The sequence below is a fragment of the Saccopteryx leptura genome, chromosome 8 (assembly GCF_036850995.1).
Source record: "Saccopteryx leptura isolate mSacLep1 chromosome 8, mSacLep1_pri_phased_curated, whole genome shotgun sequence".
Lineage (NCBI taxonomy): Eukaryota > Metazoa > Chordata > Mammalia > Chiroptera > Emballonuridae > Saccopteryx > Saccopteryx leptura.
In genome coordinates, this window is record NC_089510.1 from 43,698,403 (window position 1) to 43,721,808 (window position 23,406).

The following is a 23,406-nucleotide window of genomic DNA, read 5'->3' on the forward strand; positions in this document are numbered from 1 at the left end:
GTAGGTCTGTTATTCATGCTACAAAATCCATCAAGTTAAAATAATTTGGTCATTTTAATAATACTCTGTAGAGATTTTTTTTTGACATTTCCAAATGGTTAATATAGAATTCCTTTATTTAAAAGGGAGCTTTAGTCAGTTCATAAAATATTGTACCTAGTCTTGTTCCCCAAATCCAGGATTATAAAGACCTCCCACCATAAAGGATAAGAGTGATATTTAAAAAACCATATTTTTAAAAGTAGGAAATGCATAGAGGTTATAAGAATGACAGAAAGTGCCTCTACTCAAAGCAATATGGAAAAGAAATGACTCCTGTAGGAACAACCTCCAGATGAAGAAGAATGAAATGACTAAACACTAGAGAGAAATGGAGGAGTAAAGAACAATTCTGGACCCTAAAATACTGATGATTAAAAGTAGTCAAAACCACTCTAAGGTGAGGTAAAGAAAGGGGTAAAGAAAGATTCAAGAATACATATCTGTGGAAAGAAAAGCAATGACAGCAAAATTCCTAGGACCTTAAGAGTAGTTAGGAATAAAATCCTTAAGTGGTATCATCCAAGGTGGGGCTAGCTTCAGAGAATACAAATATTGATGGGTTAAATCAGGACTGAGGAAAATATAAAGCCAAATATGGGCAGCTTTGAGGGGAGAAAACAGGCAGCTTGGGACTCAACTGTCATCACAATTCATTTGTTTCACATCCCACTGTTTGTGACATTAACAGAATTTCAAATTTAGCAACGAACTATTTTTGTATTGTGAATTTCTGCAGCCATTTTCCATATGTTGCTACCAATGCAACTAGAAATAATAGCCTTTTTGATCTTTAAAAAACTTCCAATTAATACTATTCAAATTTGGGGTCACTTAAGCATTCCTCAAGTTAAATCACTTTTCCTACCATTTGAAGTGGAGTTACCCCTGCTCTCTCTAAATTATGTGACTATTTTAATAACAAGTTCTTTGGTGGTGCTTGCTTTTATTGTCATTTTTTTAAAAGATAATGTTAGTTTTAGATTTTTGAATTCTATTTCAAGTTAGCTAGTTAACAAATAAATAACAACTAAAGCAAATCTTTTCATAAAGCAAATCTTTTCATGAAGACATTTCCTTGGTGGGAAGAATTTAGAGTTTCTATTGTGTCAAACATTAAGCAAGGCAATTTTAAGTCTTAGTATTTATATAATAATATATATGAGTCATGTATTATATATATTTTATGTAACGAGCTTATGTTCTTTGTACACAAGCCTTTTTATATATTATTGTTGTTACTGCTGTTGTTACTGAGTATCACTTATTGAGTACCTACTGTGTTTCAAGTACTCTTCTATGCACTATGTACACATACCATTCATGCAGTCATTATTGCTCCATTTTTCATTGCAGAATTAGAAACTAGATATAGCATGTCCATAATCATATAGGAATTTGTAAATACAAGGCAACAACCATTATTTTCACTATGTAGTCCTGCCTTTCATACTGAAGCAAGCCTACAGTTTTAAAAGTTAACGTAACGTGTTGTCAAGCTCCACACAATTGCTTTTTGTTTAAAACGTTATTCCATTGAGTCAACATTCTCTTCAAATCATTTATATTTCTACAAAATATATACACAATTTTTCACACATATTTTCTTATAAAATATAATTTACAATGAAAAAAATTATTTAAGCATCTACTATGTGGCACCTGTTAGGCTAGATGTCTTTGTTCACTAACATGCTAAAATACAGAACTTGGCAATATAGATCTTCTCCTTTTGAAGATGTCTCCTTAGGTAAAATTATACTTCTAATCCTTTTCAGTCATTGATGGTATAAAGAAATGTGGCACTATCTAAAAAGCATTAGGGATTTGGATTTGAAATTTTCTTTTAATAAAACAAACCTAGTTAGTCACAAATTGTTGAAATAAAATCTGTAGCATGAAGGGCATTTAAGGAAGATTTGTATATCATCTCAACCTAGAAACAAAAAATTAGTCTGCATGTCATTTATGTAGTGAGCTAAATTATATATTGTAATTTTCATCTATAAACCCAGATTCTTAATGTGTGCCACAAAGATGATATATATCTCTGACCCACTCTCAGTAGGAAATTTGTTATTTTGTCAGTAGTGATAATGGGATGGTACAGGACAAAATATATTTTTGGCACATTTCCTTGGTAATGAAAATAACTGTAATAGTAATAATAATAATAATAATAATTAACATCATAATAATGAGAGTATTTATTTATTATTTTACTATGTGCCCAATACCATGATTAGCGCTTCATATGCGTTATCTTACTCATTTCTCACTATCTCATGAGGTATGTACTGTTAATAAACCAATTTAACAGAGAAGGATACTGAGATACACAGAAGTCAGAAAATTTGTCCAGGCTCACACAAATAACTGTACTAGGTGGGGGTTATAGCAAGCTCTATGATGTTTGTTCACAAAAATACTACCTTTGTGATTTTCTATCTATGTTAACTGATTTGGGACCATGCTGGTTTGTAAGTCCAAATCTGAAGACAGCTAATAAAAGTTTGAGTTGCTGCTATTCATACTGCCTGCTGATTAAAATGCTCCCTTCTGAGAAGACAATGTGGCCAGATAATACTAGAACATAATATATGCTCAAAAAAAGAAAATGTGGTTTCTATAAGTGCTGAGCTAACAGGTGAGTTCCATTTTCCAACATACCCCTCTTTTTTCTTAGCGAGTGAAAGAGAGCAAAGGACAAAAACAGACAGGAAGGGAGAGAGATGAGAAGCATCAACTCATAGCTGTGGCACTTTAGTTTTTCATTGATTGCTTTCTCATATGTGCCTTGACTGGGAAGTTTCAGTCAAGCTAGTGACCCCTTGCTCAAGCCAGTCACCTTGAGCTCAAGCCAGCAATCTTGGGCTTCACGCCAGTGACCTTTGGGTCAAACCAGCAACCATGGGGTCATGTCTATGATCCCAAGCTCAAGCCAGAGATCCCCCACTCAAGCTGGTGAGCCTGTGCTCAAGTTGGCGACTTCACGGGGTGACCTCTGGGTTTTGAACCTAGGTCCTCAACGTCTCAGGTCGATGCTCTATCCACTGTGCCACCACCTGGTCAGGTCATCTACCAGCCTTTAAAAAAAAATTGGCCCTGGCTAACTGTCTCAGTGGATAGTGTTGGCTCAGTGTGCACATGTTCCAGGTTCAATCCCAGGTCACGGCACACATGAGAAGAGACCATCTGCTTCTCTTCCCCTCCTTCTCCCCTTTCTCTCTCTCTTACCCTCTCACAGCCAGTGGCTTGATTGGTTCCAGATCAGTCTCAGGTGCCGATGATAGCTCAACTGATTCGAGCATTGAGCATCAGCCTCAGACGAGGGTTGCCAGGTGGATCCCAGTCAGGGTGCGTGCAGGAGTCTGTCCACCTCCTTCACTCACTTTAAAAAAAATGTTATCTTATTGCCTAACATATTTTCACTAAGGGCACACATTACTTAGGCAATTAGTTAAAAAATTAGAACTTTAAAAAATTCTTCTTGTTTTGTTTTGCTATTAGGTTGTTCGTCTCAGTTAAAACATAACTCCCTCTGAGAAACTTTTCCTGTTACTTTACTCTCTGATCTGTTCTAGGACAGTAGAGTATGCCACCTTATTCTCCTCCACGGAACTTTATCAATGCCACATACTACTGTCAATTGTTTTCTCTACTTTATCTTTAGTTTCTTAAAGACTGATGCCATAATTTAACTACCTCTTAGACCGCCTGAAATCCTGAATGCTAAAATTCAGTTTAAAAAAATCACCACCCAACAAACACCACCACACACTAAAACAAAAAAAGAAGAGTAAGAATGACCTTGTGGTTGACTGGGCACACTTTTTGGTCCTTGCAGGTGGCTTGTTTATCCCCTTACATTATGTACAGGTCCTCCTGAAAAAGAGTTTTCTACAGCAAGGGCTCTTCTGAATTGACTGGTATGTTCCCCAGAGAAGTTTATTAATGTATCAAGGAATATATATACTTATACATATATATAATACAATAACATGAACAGATGAGAAGGGAGAAAGCAATAGGCAATGTCTCCAAAATAAAGCTTATTATATTTATATTTATATCATTTTACATTTTATATTTAGTAATTTTATTCCCTCTCCATCCCTAATACATTATATGCCCTAATATATTTTATACCTAATATATATCATGAAAGTAAAAACTGTATTTTATTCACCAGAGCATGGCACTAAATACTCAACAAATATGCGTTGGGAAAAAAAAGGATGGTAAGGAAAAAATTATAGAAGATTTTAAAATATTTATCATATTGTTCTGGAAATAATAGAGGAAGTGGGTGTCTCTAGTATTTCCCCAGGAAAACATGAATCACCAATGAAATTTCAAGTTCTTATCCTATTCCTTAGACCAGCAACCAAATTCCTTCGTGCACAATATGGCCCCTCTAGCCTGGCCATTCCCAATTTCTTGCACTGCTGAGACTGGAGAGCAGAGTCCTAGCAGAAGCAGTGTGAGCTCCTCCATATTTTGCCCCACATGCTCACTGGGAAGGCTGCTGCCACATTAGCTCCAGCATTTCCTACAGGTTAGCTGAGGCCCCGGAGAGGCAGCAGAAAGAAACATTCAAGTCTTCATCATGTCAGGTGTACTCACTCATAGATTTCTCTCCTTTTCTCAAGAAGTATCCTGGTAACAAATCACTGATTTATGATGGGAGAAATATGATACCTCCCATCCCAGTCTTGGCAGATACTGCCCACAATGAGGGAAAAAAGGAGGATTCCTTATGTGTTTCGGCTTTCAAATTGTAGCAGGCCCCTACCATATGAAGCTATCAATAAAGCATACTTATACTGATAAAATATACTGGAAATCTTGAGTTTTACTCTGGAAATAGATCCTAGTATGGAGAAGATAATATCCTAGTAATAATAAATCATCTTAGAGTGTGAGTGTTTCTCAGAAAACAGACTGTCTTGTTTCTTTTCATCTGTGGCTCTCCACACCCAGCCCCAACATGTGACTTAGCGTATCATCCATAGATACTCATAAATGACAGCTAAAAAAATTAAAGAATGTTTTCTAAAATGGTGATATATGGCTTAAAATGTTCAAACAAATTCAAAATATTTTCCTAAGCTTGATTTTTCCAATTTTATTAGCAGGCAATCGTCACTTGTTATTAAGCATGCATTAGTGTTTCGATCAGTATTAGTATAATAAATCCTCATCAAATGTGGTATGGAAATTCTCCCATTTTAAAGTCACAATCTTGAAATAGTAGTTTTCAGACTTGAGTGTGCATAACTAACCTGAGTACTTTCCTAAACTACAGATCTCCAGGCTCTATTCTTAGAACTTCTAATTTAGAAATTCTGTAATGAGGTCCAGTAATCATCCCTTTGACAAATACCCTGCTAATTCTGATACAGGTGGTCCTTGGACTATTTACTATACATTGGGCTATAAAGGCAATATGAAAATAAATCTTTATGCTTCCCCTTTTTAATATGGAGAAAAGCCTAGTTTACTAAATCTGACTTAACTTTCAACATTACCTGTGAAAAAAATGTGTAGTTTGCTAAGACTTTTGAAAATGAACCAAGAGAAGATTCAGGGGCAAGAAACAATACATTTCCAGCCAGAAAGACCTCCTTTTTAAAAACTTCACAAAGACTGGTCACGTGTTCAAAGTAAAAGTGGGAGAAGAATGGCAGCTGTGAAGCAATGTTTCATGAACAAGTTAGGGAAGCAAAGTTGATTCAACAGGTTTATTTGATAAAATGTATTTTAGTGACTATTATAAAAGTGGATGCCTTCTAAATCTGTGATGTACTATAAAATATGTACGTAATATTTACATAAAATAATTTTTAAAAGTCCTCTTTAACTCCCTGTTTTCCGTAAGAGCTTGCCCTTGTCAACATCATTGTTTCCCCTCTCACCCCGAAACTAATCCCCTGGGAATGCAAGTTTACTCCACCACACATGTCCCAGGGAAGGTATTGCTTCTGTTCTGCCTGACCTTTAGGTCTCTGCAGCCTATAATTGTTTTCAGGGGAAGTTGTCTCAGTACTGAGTCCTCTAAATTCAGTCTCATTTTTCAAGAGCTCCAGTTTAATGAATGATGGAAATTATTTTATTATTCTTATGAGTGCTATAAATTGCATAAATTGTCATAGTCTTCTTTTTGACTTGGCTGCAAGAAAGTTTAAATGCAAATGTATAGCACTTTACTGAATGTAGTTTGTGTTCTGACTTAAGTCCTGACTATTTTTATATCCTTCGCCTTGTTTATTGTTTTACTTTGTTTATCTTGCTTATCGACTTCTAACTCATGTATTTTACTCTATTATCTGTTTCTTTTTTCCTTTTCAGCAATTTTAATTACCTTTTTGGAACAAGGTGGCTGAAATAAATGAAGAAACTAAAAGAAAACAAAAAGTGTGTGGGTGTGTGTATTTTCAGCACCAGATCATTATTCTAACGTCGTTAAATTCTGAAATTCAACTCTAGCTATGTTAAAAGCTGTGTGTTCAGTCTTTAGACTGACTGTACATAAAAAGTCCAAAGGCTTAAGCCTAACAAAGTATACAATTATGAAATCATCTTTATTTTTAAAATATATATATGTATACATGTAATAACATATGTATATTTATACATGTAATCATATGTGTATATATTATATACTTGTATTTTAAATATATATATACTTGTTTTTACTTAGAATCTTCAAACACTTAAGTCCTTTGCCTCCATTTTTAATATTATTCTCTTAATAAAACAATTTTCATTAAGCCACAAATAGTGATTAAGTAATCTCAACATTGAAAACTGATATTAATGCTAGGTTTAGTCTAGTTTCTGCATTTCCTCTGATAATGATCCAGCTAGTCTAACTCTGATTCTAGTAAAACTTAGATAACTTAGATGAACTCTAATTGGGGACTAGACATCTTAACAATGATACTCATCTTTATTTGTCTTAATGTGACCACTCTGGGCTGAAATATTATGATTTGGACCTAAATATTATTTTTGCTCTAGTATTAATTTCTAGATCTCATATCCTTCCAGATACCAAAGGAACACAGTACCACTCTATAATGCCAAGTAGTACTCAGTTTTGTCCCCCCCCCCCCCCCACCATGGGCAACCGATAACTGATTCATACTTCTCTTATATCACGTTTGGACTACAGAAGTGCGTTTAGTCTGACTTCCTCATGTCTCTTGCAACTCATTTGTAGATAGTCCAGAGCTAGCAGCTGGACTTCATTTTTGTTCCAGCAGTCACCATTTTATAATGTTTCCCCAATTTACTGTGAGTTTTACTATTGACCAATAAATCCCAAATTCCAAAAGGTATTTAAATTTAGTGCATTAAATCACTGAGGAAATATTACCATCAACTTGCCATCAGTTCATGTCACTCAACAACTTTACCACTCATTCCACATAGATCAAAAGGGTGAAATGATGCTATTCAACCACAGAAGACCAATGAAATACTTAGCAGTAGTAAGTGGTTACAAAACACTTCTTAAAATCAAAGTGCTATATTTTTTTTAATCTTGCTTAGAACTCTAGTTCAATTTTTGAACCTTTCCTAGTCCTCTTAATTTTGTGGTATTCATAATAATACAGGCAGATGGTTTAGTCTCTGAACATATACTTTAAATACCTCTTTGCAATTGCAAAATAATGAACCAAATTGTGCCCTTAAATAGCCACGAGAAACTTTAAGGAGGCTACCTCTTGAAATCTGGGGACAAAATATTATCCAGTAGGAATCAAACTTTTAAAAACATATATATATTTTCTAAAATTTCTTATAAACCCTATTTTACATATTAAGGCAAACTATAAATATATATTTTTTAATAAAATAAAATAGAGTAAGAAAGAATCTTATCCAGCACAATATTGCATGGTAAAGAAATACACTAGAAGGTAAAATGTAACTTTTATATACTTATATTTTAAAATTCTGATTCTATAAAGCCTTATAAGAGTCATCTGATTTAATTTCTGGGTGAATGCCAGATTTTTATTTATATTATTATTTCTATTACTATTACTATCATGTAGATGCTTTATTATTAAAGCACTTTGCAAATATTAATTAGTTAATTTAGTTTAAATTATGTTTATGCATTTGCTTTAAATCGTTGTTACTCAGTTATTACAACCCTAAAATGCTATTTCGCCAGCCAGTTATTCTCATTTCAAAAACAGTTTGTTGTCGATGAAAACAGTTTCCAGATTTTCACAGGATATGAAATTCCTCTTCAGTGAATATATGTGTTTTGATAATGCTGTTCACATAATCTAGCTATGTCTAGTAGGAAATCTCTGTTTCTTATTGTCTACATTGTATACAGAGAATGAGACTTTATTTCCATACTTATCATATTTTTATGTATTTAGATATAGTTTTAGAAAAATCCTCTAAACTAGTTTCACTTATCTGACAAAATGTCCACAAAACTCACTAGCCTGATCAACATTTCAGATAAAAAGACCACACAAATGACAATAAGAACACTTTGCTTATTGCAGAAGCCAGTTTAAGTAACTACAAATTCCAAAGCTGTAATGTCCTTTTAGAAATCCTAAACAAGGACTAGCCTAGTGCTAATGCAAAACAGAATTTACTTTACAAAATAAATGCGACAGTTCTACCCAAATGTGCTTGGGACATTGTTAAAACAGGTCATAATTAAACAAGGTTGAGAAGAACACAAGAACCTTAAATCAAACAATAATTTTATACATATATCCATAAATATCTAATCAAAGTTTATAACTATTATTGGGCCACAACATTAACGTATTCTTCTGCTGATAAAGACATAAAGTAACTCTGAGAAAACCTTTCCTCCTTCTCATTTCTCTTAACTTTCACAACAAATGCAGCACTGAAACTACATTCTCAGTCCACTTAGAAATACGCCGAGCAGTATTCCAATAAACAACAAATGGATTTTAAAAACTCACCATATTAAAAATTCCCCATCTTTCCCTTGCTTCCCCTTGTTCTTTCACTTTCCATGCACACACAATCACACTTACCTGTACAAGTCTGAAACATCAGCCTATATATATAGTTTTGAAATGTACTCTGTACCGATGCATTTTTCTGTGTTTCTTTCTAACCCTCGGGAATGTTAAGAATTTAGGAAGAGAGCCACAGCTTAAGAGAGCAATTATTTGCCAGTAAATACTCAATTTGCTTGTCCTGTGATTTTTCTTCTAACTTGAATATTCAATAATCCGTCCCTGACTGCGTCACGAGCACAAAAAGTCTTTTCTCCAAAGGAGAACATTTTTGCCAATCAACCTTCAGCCATGCCAGGGCACAGCTCGTCAGGGTGATTTGTTAGCTTTAATTAATAGTTCCTCATGCTGGCCATTTCAACAAATAACGCAGTGAGACTGGGACACTATATGGCTATGATTCAGGCAGATAAAACTACAGTGGAAAGGGGACGGGGAGGGGTGTGAGGCGGAATTCAGACGCCGTTTATAAACACCTCTAATCATGCCCTTTCAGCTTACAATGTAGAGAACATCTCAGCTGAATTACCATGTTATGTCCACCAATTTGTATTCAGATGGGAGCCATATGCTCGTCTACTTTATCTGCTAAGGCCTCCTCAGTGCCAACACAGTCATCGGGCAGACAACGTTTACAAAAGAGGTCTCTAGCCTCCAGATTGCAAAAGTTTACTGTTGAGAAATCAGATGTATACAACAGCACTTCTGAGTGAGCCTGAGCAAGTCTAGAAACAGAGGTAAGAATTGGGAGTGTCAGATTTATTCTTCTCTTGCAGTCTGATATGGGATATTTTATTTAGTCATTTTTTAAAACTCATATCTCATCTCAAAACAGATAACAGTAATGACTGATTTGTTCCACAAACATTTATTGAATCCCAATTATATGTTAAACACTGTATTAAATGCTGAGAATTTTTTTTGAAAGGAAGACTTTTCCAGTTAACGACACAGGCCATGTATTTTTGAACATACAAATACATAATGTGTTTGAACAAAGCCACCAAACAGGTACGCATGAATAAAAATACTCATAACACTGTGTGGTTCACCTGAGTAATTAGTACTTAGGAGCACCCTTCATGTACAAAATAATGCTCCAAGTAAAAACAAAGAATACAAACAGGTTAAACATTTTTTTTAATTAGAAAATTTCCTGCAAAGTAACTAGAGCACTAAAAAACATATCAATTATAAGCAATGTTAAGCGTCTACGGCCATACCACCCTGAACGCGCCCGATCTCGTCTGTATAAGCAATGTTAAAAGGTTCACAAGCACTTGAGGAACATGCTAAGGAAATTTTATTCATGAACCAAATATGTGTGTGCATGCATCTGTGACTGCAAGTTCATTGATTTATTGTAAACAAATATATTGAGCACCTACTCTATTGTAGGAACGGAATAGTTCCAGGTAACAAAAGATAAATAAAGTACAGCCTTTCAAGAAGCTTGCAATTTAGGCACTAGACTCTAACAGAGAAACTACACATCTAAACAGAAAACTATAATACAATATAACAAAAGCAATGACACAAATGTGCTAAAAGTACAAGGCAGTTCTCCTAGAAGTGATGCACGGAGTGTTTCTAAAGGCAGAGTTGGAAGATCATTGGTAAGAAAAACATTCTAGGGAGAGGCAAACCTTTGAGCCCTTTTGAAAACTCTTACTAGAATGAGATCACCTTTTATAAACTATAGTTTTGAAAGCATGATAATTTCAGATTGATAATGGTAAACATTTCAGTACTTAAAAATAAATTTCTTAAGAATAAAAGGTTCGGCCCTGTTTGAGCATCAGTGGTAGATCATCGCCGGGTGTGTCGAAGTCCCAGGTTCAATTCCTGGTTAGGGCACTCAGGACAAGTGGCCATCTGCTTCTCCACCCCTCCCACCTCCCCCTTTCTCTCTCTTCCCCTCCCACAGCTAAGATTCGAATGAGCAAGTTGGCCCCAGGTATTGAGGATGGCTCCATGGCCTCACCTCAGGCACTAAAGTAGCTCGATTTCCGAGCAACGGAGCAGCAGCTTCAGATGGGCAGAACATCTATACCAGAAGGGGACTGCTGGGTGAATCCCAGTAGGGTCACATGAGGGAGTCTGTCTCTCGGCCTTTCTCTCACATGATCAGAAAAGTATGCAGCATCTCTATGTCTTTATTGCTTTCAGTGTGTTTCAGTTGACTTAGACAAATAAGAAGCACTGGTGACACACGCTATCTTTTTGCTTTTTATAGCCCATTTATCTTGTTTTACTATATACATACTTGTACAGCTTCTGTTTTCATTGTACCATAACATAAATGATATCAGTATGACTATTAGGATGGGAAAATCTATATCCATTTTGTGATCACACATTTAACTCTAGCAAGTAGTGAGATTCAGCCAGTTTGCACTGGTTCGGCAGAACTAATACCTATTTTTTTTTGTTGAAATCTACAAACCAGTAGTTAAAATGGCACTTGTAATCAAGGTTCTCTCTAAGGTGGGTGCCTGGGCAGCCGCCCACTGTGAAAATCACAAATTTACATTCCTTACTCTTCTTTAACATTTTTCTGCACACAGCATATTCTAAGCTTCTGTAGTAATGTTCATTCTGTCCATAGGTGAAAAAAAGTGAGGATGCCAACCAAGAAACAATATGAAAATATTTTAAATAACAGTTTTATTGTTTTTTATCAGGTATTTTTAAATGTATTTTCCATTAATAGTTTAAAATTCTTTCTTATAACATAGTCTAGTTTTATGTACCTCTGTTATTATTCTTACTTAACTATTAAATGCATGAAATAATAAACTACCTTTGGGTATATTGTTTTTTCATACTTAAAATTGTCATTAGAACAGAGAACAGGTTGTTAAATTATTTGAATCTCACCACTAACTCTAGCCAGAGAGTTCACTCCGCTTGATGCTAAGGTTGAAATGTTGAGTCAAAGAAATGATACCTCCAATCCCTAAATAAGGCTCTTTCAGAGTCAGTAAATGCTCCTGCAAATTGCATAGCAGCACAGGACCACATGTAGTGGCAGCCCTCTTCTCCCTTATTTTTTTATTTTTTATTTTATTTTATTTTTTTTTCTGAAGCTGGAAACGGGGAGAGACAGACAGACTCCCGCATGCGCCCAACCGGGATCCACCCAGCACGCCCACCAGGGGCGATGCTCTGCCCACCAGGGGGTGATGCTCTGCCCCTCCGGGGCGTCGCTCTGCCGCGACCAGAGCCACTCTAGCGCCTGGGGCAGAGGCCAAGGAGCCATCCCCAGCGCCTGGGCCATCTTTACTCCAATGGAGCCTTGGCTGCAGGAGGGGAAGAGAGAGACAGAGAGGAAGGAGGGTGGGGTGGAGAAGCAAATGGGTGCTTCTCCTCTGTGCCCTGGCCGGAAATCGAACCCGGGTCCCCAGCACACCAGACCGACGCTCTACCCCCCTTCTCCCTTATTAAAGTTGCATAGACTCTTAGACAGTAATTCAAAATCTTCTACATCTTTAGAAGCAGTAAAAGATAGCGGTTTAAATAGAGGGAAGGAGGACTTTGAGTCAGAAAGACTTAGGTTTGAATTCTGGCTTGGCCACTTACTATCTGTATGTTCTTGGTCAAATTAATTAGGTTCTCTGAGGCTCAATTTTCTATATCTAAAATGGTTTGTTGTGAAAATTGAAGGAGCAAACATATATAGGTGCATAGCATAGCAACTAGCCCAGGATAAGTGCACAAAATATTATGTTTGAAGTAGTCAAAGTTAAAGCTTATCATACACAAATAAGATGTAGTATTTCTAGACCAAATGACACATATATTATCTAAACCTGCCTTAGACAATAAATGTAAGTAAGTCTTAGGTAAAGCAAACTGTACTTGGTAGTCTGGTAGACTTCTCTTTGAGAAGGTTAATAATATAGCTGAATTGGTTATGTTTTAGAAAACAGAGCTGACAGACAAAATAAAGATAGATGCACAGGAATTTACTAGTTTAATAATAGTAAAAAATTCTTATTTTTCCAAGTGATTTGTGCAACATTACATTTTATTTACTGGAGATAGAAAAGCGTATTTGGAACTCTCTGGGAAGTCCACCACTCAGTACAAACACACACTCTCCTCAGACAACCTGATGTTGCTAACCTTACTAACAGCTAACTACCAGCATTCTCCAACCCCAGGCACTCTGACGTCCTCTCCACATACTTTCTTCTCCCTTGGCCTTAATTAAATTCAGTCATCTCCAGTTCTTGACCTAACATATAAAATAAGTATTAGTGGAACACACATTTAGTGATTTGATAAAGTTGCTTCCAGGGGAAATTAAGTACTTTTTCATGGAGGAGTCACTGAAGGGGCTTCACAGAGGCTCTCCTCATTTACTTGAATGTGTATGTATGTAAAGTTCCTCCTTTGGAGGTTCCTTTGGGAGAAGAACCTGCCTGTATCCTCCACTATTGGTTCTGATTTTATTGCTTCTGGCTGAGCTCAGATGTGTATAGAAAACTAGCAGATGAGTACATGAGTATAGAAACTGCCTGAGCCCTACTAACCTGAGTGGGACATCCTCAGCTTTCTGAGCTTTTTTGAATCTGCTTATTTCTCAATAGGAAAGCATAATTGGAAGAAGTAAAAATATGGAAGACTACTTAATGTACTTTTAGTTGTTACCAATGTATTGGTAACTTAGTAAACTTTTGGCCTGATTGGGTCCCTGCTTCATTATTAACTGATGTTCTAAGTCTCCAGCCCTATATAAAAGAAAATTTCCTCTTCTCGTTAAAATGATGACAAGCAGAAGTTATTACAGAAACATTACAAAGTAGATGCTATTATTTTATAAACTTATCCCAAATAAATCCATATATCCATTTCCAAATTTATGCACTTTTACATACATATATAAATACTTAATTCCTAAATGTTTTAATAAATTATAACTAGATAATGAAGGAGGAAAATGGTGATTAAATTCCAGTTCCAAATTAGGTTTCTGTCTAAACAAGAATTGTAGAATTCTAATATTCTAAAGCAGTTAAGTGATGATTGATGTATTGGGCTATACTAGGTTGAGGTTTAAAAACCTTAAATTTTCTAAAAATTTCCTTGTTCCTTGAGGCATTGTTTCTCAGTAAAAGGCTCCAGCATTCACAAATGGGAAAACTGAGATTCCTTGAAGGAGAAAAACACTTCTTGTCAGAAAACGAGTCGGAGCTAGTTCAGAGTAAAGGAATCCAAGATCTTATCAGCTTTCCTGTGACCTTGCTTTATAATTTGCTACAGGTCACTTAACACCTTCAATATGTCTCAGTTTTCTGTCTTCTTATCTATGATATCTAAATGACATTATCAAGATAATGTGGACAAAATTTCATAACACAGAGCATGTGCTAAAACCCTAAATCCGAGTATCCAAATGATGCTACCAGTTTCAAACTGGAAGAATGAGACTAACACTTTATACATAATCTCACATAACCTATTTAGCACCTGAGTGTCTCTACTAATCATGTTTACATTTTTTATCAAATAGTGTATTCAAATGCAGAGAGACTATTCAAAAATCTCTTAAAATTTTTCAACAAAAGTTTTACACAATGTAAAAATAATTGACCAATAAAATCAAGACACTAAAGTTGATTTTTAAATATAGGAGAGGAATTGGTTTTAAAATATTAAGGCAGAAAATGAAATGTTTGTAATCATATTCAGATACTTATGACAAAAGACAGGGAACAATACTGCCTTTTATTTGTATTGCTGGCTGCATTTTATCCAAGACCCCAGTTGTAAGAAAACAGAATCAGGAAAAACGATTTTTAGCAGAATGTTGAATGATATAGAGAATATAATGTAGTCACTAATGGGTTGGCAGAAATGTTAAACATGTACTCTTAGAACCAGTACTATTTAAGCAGCTTTTCATATTTGGCAGAGTCATGTTCCTGAAGTGTCTGTCCCCTCACAACCCCTTCCCACTTCTCATTTTTTTGTCCTATAGTGCCAGGTGGGAGTAATGACCAAAGGGAGGGGCAGAACAAACATAGGCACTCACCTTGGCAGGAGCCACTTCATGGATCAAAGGGCCGATTTGCCTATGCCTGCCAAAATACAAACCATAGTGGGTGGCTCATCAGCATGGTGCCTGAGAACCACATGGGCCACTCCTGGTAGGTCAGCACCTCATCCTCCTCAGAAGGACTACTTCAAAGAACTAAATGTACACATTTCCTCACCCACTCACAGCATCTGACTCAACACAATTCAGTTCTAGTATTATGGTTACTGAATAATTTCAGTGTGATAGACACTACACAAGTCACACAAGCATAATTCCTGTCCACTCAAATTTCATACTTTACAGGATTCTAAAAAAACTCTGATTTCCTAACATTAATGAGTAAAATCTGGAGCAACTAGTAGATAAGATAATTCAATTTCTAATATTTTTATCAAATATATTTCTTCAGGTTTTTTTTATCTGTCTTGGGAAAATAATACAGTAATACCTAATATCAGCATTCTCCTATGTACTTTTAGGCCCATCTTCATTTAACATGGTCTAAAAACCGAAAAAAATCAAATAGAATCCTTGAGAAACAAAATGTTTCCATAAATACATGCAATTTCCCAAACTCATCTTCATTCATCAGTGAGTCTTAAACTTGGAACCAATATATTTTTCCTTAATACAAAGGAACATCAGTTACTTGGACCTCCATTCATGTCAAATGGGAAGACGGGATACTTCCAGAAGAAATGACAATGACAGCTATGAGAAATAACCAAGCTGTAGCTAGGAATGAAGAGGAGGCATAGTGAATAGGGGAGGGATGAAGTATCCAAGGCTGAGAACTACCTACAGCTTGCAAACATGTCCATAATGGAGTCCTGCAGAAATCAATGTGGTAGAGCTCTAAACAAACAAACATGTTCATCATTTTTTGAGGAGCCACCGTACTTTTTTCCATAATGATTGTACTAATTTGCATTCCCACCAGCAGTGAATGAGCATTCCTTTTTCTCTACAGCCTCTCCAATACTAGTTATTACCTGTCTTGTTGATAATAGTCAATCTAACAGGTGTGAGGTGGTATCTCATTGTAGTTTTGATTTGTATTTCTCTAATAGTGAAGATGAGCATCTTTTCATATACTGTATCTGTTGAACATTGTAGTATATGTCCTCTTGGGAGAAATATCTGTTCAGGTCCTCTCCCTATTTTTTTAATTGGATTGTTTGCTTGTTTGTTGCTGAGCTCTGTGAGTTCTTTGTATATTTTGAGTATTAACTCCTTATCAGAGCTGTTGTTTGCAAATATCATCTACCATTTAGTTAGCTATGTGTTTTGTTGTCAGGTTCTTTTGCTGTGCAGAAGTTTTTTTAGTTTGATATAGTCTTATTCATTTATTTTTGCCTTTACGGTCAAATTCATAAATTGTTCTCCACAGCCAAGGTCCATTACCTGTTTCCTTCTATGTAATTTATTGTTTCAGATCTTATATTTATGTCTTTGATCCATTTTTGTGTAGAAGGACAAACTGTAGTCCAGTTTCATTCTTTTGCATGTGGCTTTCCAATTTTCCCAGCACCATTTACTGAAGAGTCCTTCTTTTCTCCATTGTGTGTTTTTGGTTCCTTTGTCAAAGATTATTTGTCCATATATATGTGGTTTTATTTCTGGGCTCTTGATTCTGTTCCACTGGTCTGTATGTCTGTTTTTCTGCCAATACCATACTGTTTTCATTATCGTGGGCACAGCAATCCCTCTACGGGTTATCTACTCCCAAAACTTGAAAATATTGGTATGTAAAGATACATGCACCCCGTGTTCATAGCATCATTATTCGCAGTGGCTAAGACATGGAAACAACCAAAGTGTCCCTCGAGAGAGGACTGGATAAAGAAGATGTGGTACATATATACAATGGAATACTACTCAGCCATAAGAAATGATGACATAGTACCATTTATGACAACATGGATGGATCTTGAGAACATTATACTGAGTGAAATAAGTAAATTAGGAAAAGTTAAGAGCTTTATGATTTCACTGATAGGTGGGATATAAAACTTAAAACTCATGGACAGAGATAAAAGTGAAGTGGTTACCCAGGGGAGGGGTATGAGGTGGAGGGGTTTGTGGGGAGGTGGACATGGGGGAGGGGCATAGGGGGAGAGGAATGTGGAGAAGAGTATAAGAGGGACAAATATAAAGTGAGAGAAAATTATTTGACTTTGAGTGACGGGCACACAACACAATCAACAGTTCAAATGCTACAGAAATGTCTAACTGAAACCTATGTACTCTTATTGGTCAATGTCACCCTGTTAAATTTAATTTTCTAAATAAAAATTTTAAAAAGTGTTCATAATTGTTAGATACTGACTTATGTACCTTAAAAAGTCATATGTTGGCCCTGGCCGGTTGGCTCAGTGGTAGAGCGTCGGCCTAGCGTGCGGAGGACCCGGGTTCGATTCCCGGCCAGGTCACACAGGAGAAGCGCCCCTTTGCTTCTCCACCCCTCCGCCGCGCCTTCCTCTCTGTCTCTCTCTTCCCCTCCCGCAGCCAAGGCTCCCGGTCGGGCGCATGCGGGAGTCTGTCTGACTGTCTCTCCCTGTTTCCAGCTTCGGAAAAATGAAAAAAAAAAAAAAAAGAAAAAAAAAAAAGTCATATGTTAAAGTTCTAACCCTCAGTACCTCAGAATGTGACCTTTTTTAGAACGAGGGTCATTGCAGGTATAATTAGATAAAACGGGCCCATCTTAGAACAGGTTGGCCCCTAATGTAATACAACTGTGTCCTTATAAAATGGGAGGTACTGGGACACAGACATGCACACAGGGAGAACACAGTATAAAGGTGGAGGCAAAGATCAGGAAGATGCTTCTACAAGCCAAAGATTGCCAGCACACTATCAGAAGCTGGGCAAGAGGCAGGGAATGCTCAGTCTGCCACCCCTCCAAAGAATCCAGTCCTGTGGCTCCTTGATCTCAGGTTCTAGCCACAAGCACTCTGACACACACATTTCTGCTGTTCAAGCACCCAGTGTGTGGTGCTTGGTTATAGCAGCCCAAGAAAACCAATACTATGATAATCAGAGAATCATAATGTAAAGATTACATCATGTTCAGAATACTTTGTTTAAGAAGGTTGAAAACTATAAGAGTCACTGCAGGAAAAGTACCATTAATATGCTTTAAATAAACCATTTGATGTTAGAGTGGCATCTAAATGACTAAAATACATGGAACATACAGTTTTTAATTTTTGCTAAAACAAAAAGACATTGCCACCTTTACTAAAATGAGAAAGTGATAGGCACACAACAGAAAACATCAGAGTCTCCAACCTCTAGTCATTTTGACTAGCAAAGCAGATAAACATAATTTTTTTATTTTTTTATTTTTCTGAAGTTGGAAACAGGGAGGCAGTCAGACAGACTCCCGCATGCGCCAGACCGGGATCCACCCGGCATGCCCACCAGGGGGCGATGCTCTGCCCATCTGGGGTGTCGCTCTGTTGCAACTAGAGCCATTCTAGCGCCTGAGGCAGAGGGCACAGAGTCATCCTCAGCGCCCGGGCCAACTTTGCTCCAATGGAGCCTTGGCTGCGGGAGGGGAAAAGAGAGAGAGGAAGGAGAGGGGGAGGGGTGGAGAAGCAGATGGCCACTTCTCCTGTGTGCATTGGCTGGGAATTGAACCGGGGACTCCTGCACGCCAGGCCGACACTCTACCACTCATAAATTTATTTTTATTTGTTTAAAACACATAGCCTAGCCTGACCAGGTGGTGGCACAGTAGATAGAGCGTTGAACTGGGATGCGGAGAACCCAGGTTCGAGACCCCAAGGTCGCCAGCTTGAGCACGGGCTCATCTGGTTTGAGCAAAGCTCACCAGCTTGGACCCAAGGTCGCTGGCTCGAGGAAGGGTTTAGTCGGTCTGCTGAAGACCCACGGTCAAGGCACATATGAGAAAGCAATCAATGTACAACTAAGGTGTCACAACAAAAAACTGATGATTGATGCTTCTCATCTCTCTCTGTTCCTGTCTGTCTCTATCCCTCTCTCTGACTCTCTCTCTGTAAAAAAAATAAATAAATAAATAAATAAAATAAAATAAAATAAAACAAAACACATAATGAGTGTGGAATGGTTACCAAGAGAAGTTATTGGTAGAAAAGAGGCTGCTTATGCAAAAGAGAACTGTAAGAAATGGAATTTAGTTCATATCAAAAATAAGATGCGTTCATGTAGATGAAATTAGTTATTAAAGATTCTAAGTATGAGGAACAGGGGGAAGGTAATTAATTTTTGCTAAAACAAAAAGACATTGCCACCTTTACTAAAATGAGAAAGTGATAGGCACACAACAGAAAACATCAAAGAAAGAGAACAAAGCAAATCAAGAGTATGAGGAAAAATATGAAAACAGTAGCAGAGGAAATATGGGAAGACTAGCTGGTATTGAGACTAAAACAGTTTGAAACGGGCACAGAAAATAATAAAAAGTCTGCAGGTTATAAGGAAGACAAGAGAGGGTAGCAGTTCTGTATTCTGAACAAGAATAGAGTTAAAAACATCTAGTGCAGTGGTTGTCAACCTGGTCCCTACTGCCCACTAGTGGGCGTTCCAGCTTTCATGGTGGGTGGTAGCGGAGCAATCAAAGTATAAATAAAAAGATAGATTTAACTATAGTAAGTTGTTTTATAAAGATTTATTCTGCCAAACTTAGCGAAAATCTGACATAAAGTATTTGGTAAGTAATTATTATTATATGCTTTAACTTGAAATTCTGCTCTATAAATTTTATAAAGTAAAGTTACTTCCCTACTTTATAAATCACCATTACTGTGGAACCGGAGAGCAGTTAGAAAATTTTACTACTAACAGAGATACAAGAGTGGGCAGTAGGGGCCCTGGCCAGTTGGCTCAGTGGTAGACCATCAGCCTGGTGTGCAGGAGTCCCGGGTTCGATTCCCAGCCAGGGCACACAGGAGAAGCGTCTATCTGCTTCTCCACCCCTCCCCCTCTCCTTCCTCTCTGTCTCTCTCTTCCCCTCCCGCAGCCAAGGCTCCATTGGAGCAAAGTTGGCCCAGGCGCTGAGGATGGCTCTGTGGCCTCTGCCTCAGGCGCTAGAATGGCTCTGATTGCGGCAGAGCGACACCCCAAGATAGGCAGAGCATCGCCCCCTGGTGGGCATGCCTGGTGGATCCCAGTCGGGCGCATGTAGGAGTCTGTCTGACTGCCTCCCCGTTTCCAACTTAAGAAAAATACAAAATAATAATAATAATAATAAAATAAAAAATATAAAAAGTGGGCAGTAAGTATAAAATGGTGACTACCCATGATCTAGTGCAAGAATTAATCACTTTTTAAAACTAGTTTTCTGAATGCTTTTGTGTGTGAATCTTTCAAAGGATTCAATAGTGGATTGGAAACTTTTTTTCTTTCTGTAAGTGAAAGCTAAGCAATTATGACAGGTAGGTCAAGGAAGAAATACTTCATGGAACAGAAGATGTAACTTTACACAATGTGTTCCCTGGAGAAGTTACCAAAACAAACAAACAAACACAAAAAACAAAAAACCTGGCCCCATAAAGTTTGTTATTGTGTTAAATAGCTTTAAAATCCTACCTCTCCTAATTGTTTTTAACATTTTATTCAGCCAATTATCAACTTAATCTGGGGAAAGAAAAATCAACTTGACTTTTTGACAGCCAAATCATTCCAACTGGAAAATTCAAATCCTACAAGAACAAGGCATAGGGAAAACTCTGCATGGCAACATGTTGAACTGCCGACAGAAATCCATAATAACAGTAGTCTTTTTCTTGCTTTCCCAAAATCATTCTCTCTAAAAAAATTAACGGTGGTACAAAAGTATACTTGGACAAAATGAAGAAGTAAAAGAGTTCTTCACTCTTTATGGTAATAGGAAGTGTTTGCTCAAGACAGTCAAAACTGTAATTTTTTTCTGTTCTTCACAGAAGTTGGAGATGGCCCTGTCTACACCTCTAAAAATAACTCAATTATACCACTAAATAGAATTACAATGTAATTTCATCTATTTCTATGTTAATTCACAAATCAATTTAATTATTTGTTTTATTTATATCAATAAATTTTAGCATAGATGATCATGTGAAAGTAGAAAACCAAAATGCTGAAAAGGGAGATGAGGAATATTTTTTGAGGGGTATTACCTCATTATGGTATTAAAAGTGGGGTGGCCTCAAAATAAAGTCTGCTTAAACTTTCTTCTCTGAAGAGTAATTGAAAGAAAAAAGAATAAAAGAAGAAATAGGGAATAAAGGAGGGAGAAAAGGAGGGAAGAAAAGGAAAGGGTATAACAGAAATCACAATCTTGTGAATTATCTGTATTTCTCTCTTAATATCCAAAGTAACCCTTACATCTCAGACATCAGAACCCACCTTATGTAAAACTGTGAAGTGTAGATAACTTTGTCCCCATTTTCTCTTTCTTATCTCCCTTTTACCTTGTTTCCTTTTGACCTTCTTAGCCCTTTCTTCAAAGGTTTATTTCTGGTTCCTTTTCCCTGGAGTACTAGAACATTTCTCTTTAATTTTAGTTGTAAACTAAATGTGGTCTTTATTCAAGCTGGATTTCTAGTACCTCATAGTGGCCTACCTTGCCAATCGCTGAATCAAAATGTTGCCATCTACTTGACCAATTTCACTTTGGTTTGTGTCATGCCTTCACTTACCATATTACATTCTTTTATATACTTGTGAAAGACTGGAGATTTTCCTATTTCTTCCCAAGCTAGAATTGCATTTATCTTAGTCCTCCAAGTAAATTATCTCTACTAATATTTTAGTAACTTGATTTCAGGTTCACTCAATTTTATTTCCATTTTCTAGATGGGTTACCACTAAGATTCTAACATGCTTTGTGGAGAATAAAAGGGTGTTGAGGACTGTAAAGACAGTAGCCATGGCCACCATCTCAGCCGCCTGGCCCGTGCAGGTTCACATTTGATTCAGACAGATGGTAATGAAACAATGGAGCCAAGAACTGGTGGGCCATCATCTTTATCCTAGCTTGTACCCGGTGGGCAAGAAATACAGTGGGAAAATACTTCCCTTTCCATTCAGGGCTCCCAAAGCCACTGACTTATCCGAGTTTCCTAGTGTAAGGCCAGGAGCCATGGCTGTCACTATCAAAGCAGCCGCCTGGCCCATGCAGGTTCCCACTGGATTCAGGCAGATGGTAAAGAAACGGCGGAGTCAGAGGATGGTGGGCCATCCTATTTATTGATGTCTCACCAAGACAGGCAAACCACAAAAGAAGACAAGGGAAAAGCAGAAAACCAGCTTTTCCCATGAAGGGCAAGGGATCAGGGAAGCCCCTGCAATCGTGATAGCAGGAACTGTGTGAGCCAGCTCCTGGTCTGTCCCACTTTATAGTGTAGAAAACCAAAATCCCTTAATCCAATATACAAACAAGGAAGTCTCTGATACAAAGCCACTTATCCAAGGCATAATTGGATTCCTCATGAGAGTGCACCACCCAGATCACACAATCAGTCAAGGGTGTGGGGAAAAGCTTAGTCCTAAAACCAAACCTTAGGCTACAACGACCTGGCCTGCTTATAGCCTGTCCCCCACACCCAATATAAGTCACAAGCGAGCAAACGTATATATCATATTTACAAACTTATTTGACCAACACCTAGAACCAAATTTTTCTACCTCACCAGCCTTATTCACCTCTGTTCCCCATCTCCTTCTCTCTGCACAAACTCTGCACTAACTGGCTTCTCCTTCAGCACTCCACCATCTTGGCTGCTTCTTCTCTCCTCCACGTGGCCTTTCTCTGCTCTCTTCTCTACTGCTAATCTCAGGAACCGAGAGAGAGCAAGCTCCTGGTCTGCCCCATTTTATAGTGTAGAAATCAAAACCTTTAATCTAATATACAAACAAGGAAGTCTCTGATACAAAGTCACTTAGGGTGGTCTTAAAACTAAGCCTTAGGGTATAATAATCCTGCCTGCGTACAGCCTGTCCCCCACACCCAATGCAAACTATAAGCGAGCAAATATATATATCATATTTATAAACTTATTTGATCAACAAGGACTAAAACCAGTACCATAAACCAGAAGACCTCCATATTGGTTACCTTAGTTTTTCCTATGCACTAGTTGTTCTATTTATCAAGTGAGAAGAAACCACTCATTATCAAGCTCAATGAAATGTATAAGGCTAAATATTTACATTCTTAGGAGAAAAACTACCAATGGATTTTGTAAATATTCAAACTGAGTATTTCCTTTTACTTCTAGAGTGAGAAAAAAGAACAATCAATACTTTAGGACTATCTAA

General features: G+C 37.1%; 1 protein-coding gene across 11 annotated transcripts in view; it reads right to left on the bottom strand.

The window, feature by feature from the left end:
- Window positions 1-23,406, bottom strand: part of ZBTB20 (zinc finger and BTB domain containing 20) — an 895,053-nt gene that overhangs the window by 484,372 nt on the left and 387,275 nt on the right. For 2 of the 11 annotated variants that reach the window (XM_066347058.1, XM_066347053.1), the window contains exon 1: window positions 9,090-9,222. The exons of 8 other annotated variants lie outside the window; for them this stretch is intronic. The gene's annotated coding sequence lies outside the window, so the exon portion shown is untranslated. Of the gene's footprint in view, window positions 1-9,014; window positions 9,051-9,089; window positions 9,223-23,406 lie in introns of those variants that run through there. One more of the 11 variants, XM_066347054.1, reaches the window with a different exon arrangement.